The following is a 4166-nucleotide window of genomic DNA, read 5'->3' on the forward strand; positions in this document are numbered from 1 at the left end:
AACCATATAAAAATACAGATTCGAAGGGATAGATGTCCCCCACTGTTACAGCCGTGGGCTCTATCCATAGTTTACCTAGGATAGAGCCCAAATGTCTGTCAACTAATGAATGGATAAAGAAGATGTCGTGTATACACAATGGAATATTACTCAGCCATCAAGAAAAATGAAATCTTGCCATTTGCAATGACGGTGAATGAAGCCAAAGTGTATTACGCTAAGCGAAATAAGTCAGTGCGAGAAAGACAACTACTGTATGATTTCGCTCAGATGTGGAATTTAAGAAACAAAACAGATGAACGTATGGGAAGGGGGGAAAAAAGAAAGATGGAAGCAAACCCTCTCTTAACGATAGAGAACAAACTGAGGGTTGACGGAGGGAGGTAGGTGGGGGGAATGGGCTAAATGGGTGATGGGTACTAAGGAGGGCACTTGTTATGATGAGCCCTGGGTGTTATACGTAAGCGATGAATCACTAAATTCTACTCCTGGAACCAATATTACGCTATATGTTAACTAACTACAATTTAAAAATTGGGGGCGGGGAATCGAAACTAAAACAAGATCTAGATTTTATGTACAGTGGTGAGAAATGGGGCCTTGGGAGGATGGACTACAAAAAGTACCGTAGAAAACTCTGGAAAAAGACCACATGGGCACCTGTGTTGGCTGTAGAGCTTACTTTAAAAAATAAAATTAAGAAGACCACAGCTTTTTTTCCCCCAGTGATGGCTTGCTTAATTACTTATATATGTAATGTGTATATATTTACAGAATCTTTGGGAAAAGAGCACCGTTTATTCATTGTCGGTTGGCTTATATTCTCAGTTCTTTTCTTCATCAATAGCAATACATTCATAAGACACACATGTGCACCTCACCACTTGCTGACCAATTTCATACATTTCATACATGTAAGTGACGTTGGACAAGTAACCCAGATTCTTGCCTTTACTTTCTTCAGCTCTAATAAATGGAGATGAGCTAGGTGATCTGAAAAGTTCTTCTGAGTCCTTTAAGAAATTACATTCCTGGGGCGCCTGGGTGGCGCAGTCGGTTAAGCGTCCGACTTCAGCCAGGTCACGATCTCGAGGTCCGTGAGTTCGAGCCCCGCGTCGGGCTCTGGGCTGATGGCTCAGAGCCTGGAGCCTGTTTCCGATTCTGTGTCTCCCTCTCTCTCTGCCCCTCCCCCGTTCATGCTCTGTCTCTCTCTGTCCCAAAAATAAATAAACGTTGAAAAAAAAAATTAAAAAAAAAAAAAGAAATTACATTCCTATGTTCCTTCCCAAATAAGAAGTGCCCCCAAAGATGTGTGGCATTAATGAAATGTTTGCAAAGGAAGGAGAGTTTCCCCTTTAAAAAGGCAATGAATGGCGGCACCTGGGTGGCTCAGTCAGTTAAACGTCCAAGTCTTGATTTCAGCTCCGGTCACGATCTCATGGTTCATGAGTTTGAGCCCCGTGTAGGGCTCTGTGCTGGCAGCACAGAGCCTGCTTGGGATTCTCTCTCTCTCTCCCTCTCTCTCTGGGCCTCCCCTGCTCACTCTCTCTCTCTCTCTCTCAAAGTAAATAAAATTTAAAAAACACAATGAATGTACGTGAATTCAGATCATTGTTCCCTTTTACTCACATGACGTTTACTGAATGATACATAATATAATGTCTTCCCAAATTTTCCCTAATCAAGTTTCAATATGAAGCCTAAGCAGGCAAACTGTAAAGTTACCTTTTCTTTTCAAAAGTGTGCTTTCTAAAAAGGAATCAGCAAATGTACGATTATAATCCATGGAGATCAGTGAATTCCCTTCATTCAACATGCCTTATGCCTTCTGTGTGGTTTCTCAGGGAAGGCACTAAATAAATTTTCTTTTTCTTTAATGATACGACTGTAAATGCAGCCCTTGAGAAGGCAGTGCCCCGTGATGATGAGTGTGACACATAATTTATAATCATGAACATAATTAAACATAATTGTGAACATAATCGGGGGTACTTTGGCTTCATTTTTATGGGTCCTCAGGGCATTGTGGGTATAATCCCTGCTTCAGAATGTTCTCAGGAACAGCGGGACAAACTGAAACACCTGTCGACTTGCATCCGTGGCAGGTTTTCCAAACATGTTTGGCAAACGAGAACATTTTTGGATAGTCATGTGGTGATCTTTCCAAAAGACCCAGTGTCTGGGCTGTAACCAAATATGACCAAACACTAAATTCTGTGAGGAATGGAGATCACACCAACACGTACTCGTTGTGTCATCCCCCTGTTGCTGCACGACAAACGACTCCAAAACCAAGCGTCTCCAAACAATAACCATTTATTATGTGCCACGATTCTGTGTACTATCTGCGCTCGGCTGGGTGGTTTCCCTCCTCCTGGCGATATTGACCAAGGTCATTCATTCACCTGGGTCGCTCATTCAGCGGCTGCAAACAGATGGGAGCTCTACTGGGGCCGAAATAGAAACATCCAAGACGGTTTCATTCACATTTCCGGAAGTTGGCGTTGGTCAGCGAGAGTGCGTAGTTTCTCATCTGCTAGCCGGTTAGACTGGCTTTCTTAAAGCATGGCAGCTGGGTTCCAAGGAGGAAGGGCTCACTTTTGTACATCACCTATCAAGTCTCCGCACCATGTTTGCTGATGGCCATGCAAGTCACACGGCCCAAGCCCAGTCTCCTCCGCCCTTGTGAAGGAATAGAAGTGGCCTGTGCCTGTATGGGTGGATGAGAGTAGCGCAGGTAGAGATGGGAATTGCTACAAGGAGATGGAAATGTGTGTAAGATAACGGGTGCGTTTTGTCTGCTTGTCAAAGGAAATGTCGCCGTTTTATAACAACGGTATTCATATGGGAAGCCTTTGACACAGTGTATTCCAAAGAGCGAGTTTATATTTTGAAGTGGTGTTTACAGCTGAGACTTTGTGTGCAGTGCCCTCCTTGTGACAGCTGTATGCCTTTTTGTATCTGGCGGCAAAGCCTGCAGTAAAACTTTAAAACAATAAAAGAAATGCCCGGTTGACATTATTACCAGAAGGTATGATTCCGTTGATTGATTAATTCATTCCTTCACTCGCTCGGCAGTTGCTTATAGAACACCCAGCCCCTAGTGCTAAAATAATGATCAGGACGAAACCGAGGCATCAAGGAGCCTCGCTTGTTGCATTCCGAGGGGGTGGGGAGGGAGAAAGTAGCAGGAACCTGCATCTAGAACAAGTGCCCTAGGCGACAGGCTGATAACTGAGAATGTCTGCCTAAAGCCTTTCTCCACCAGTATTCTTTTTTAATGTTTATTTATTTATTTTAAGAGAGAGAGAGAGAGAGCGCGGAGGAGGGTCACAGAGAGAGGAAGAGAGAGAATCCCAAGCAGGTTCCACGTTGCCAGCGAGAGCCTGATATGGGGTTTGAAATCATGACCGGAGCCAAAATCAAGAGCCGGATGCCCAACCGACTGAGCCACCCAGGCACCCCTAGCAGTATGCTAAGTGGATTATTCGTTAACAAAGAACTAATATTTGGGAGAAAAAAGTCACAAGTCAAAAGATGCTCTTACCACAGTTTCGCCAAGTTCTAGAAAAATAGACATTCCAGCATATTCATGGTCCATTGGCCAGCATCACCCGGGAGGGTGTTAGAAATGCAAATTATCAGACCTCACCTACTAAACCAGAAACTCTGGGATTGGGGCCCAGCATCCTGGGTTTTAACAAGTCCTGTAGGTGGTTCTGATATAGGTAGAGTTTGAGAATCGTCGCCATATCCTAATTCTATTACACTTGCAACACTGCAGAGAGTGATGCATAATTTTTAGGTCGCTACACCTGGATTATTCCCATGCACGTGAGTTGATTCTCCAGTTTGCATGGGGGGTGAGGAAGCGTCCTACTTTGGCTTTTTTAAATCAACTGTATTAAGTTCTTAATCTGTCTTTCACTCCCTCTGCTATCTTGGGCAAATCACTTCTTATATCTGCCTAAATCATCCCAGTCCCATAAAATAAAGGAATGCCTGACCTATTTACTGTAATCCTTTCCTTCGGTAACTTTCCATGTTATCCTTTCCATGTCCATGTCGGTCCCTATCCCAGTCATCGTTCGAATAGCGAGAAGAGATTAAGGAGCTAAGCTTTCCAAGTACACTAGAAAAAATAAGGCAATTATGAGAAGGCCAAG

General features: G+C 43.7%; 1 long non-coding RNA gene across 1 annotated transcript; it reads right to left on the reverse strand.

Moving 5' to 3' along the window:
• Window positions 1-2298: 2298 nt before the first annotated feature.
• On the reverse strand, window positions 2299-3612 carry LOC121026169 (uncharacterized). The gene is made up of 2 exons (XR_005788282.1): window positions 3548-3612; window positions 2299-2985 (listed from the first exon to the last, which is right to left on the reverse strand). It is a non-coding gene; the product is annotated as an uncharacterized LOC121026169 (long non-coding RNA).
• Between the last annotated feature and the right edge of the window lie 554 nt (window positions 3613-4166).

The sequence above is a fragment of the Herpailurus yagouaroundi genome, unplaced genomic scaffold (genome assembly GCF_014898765.1).
Source record: "Herpailurus yagouaroundi ecotype Mexico unplaced genomic scaffold, PumYag 67793, whole genome shotgun sequence".
Taxonomy (NCBI): Eukaryota; Metazoa; Chordata; class Mammalia; order Carnivora; family Felidae; genus Herpailurus; species Herpailurus yagouaroundi.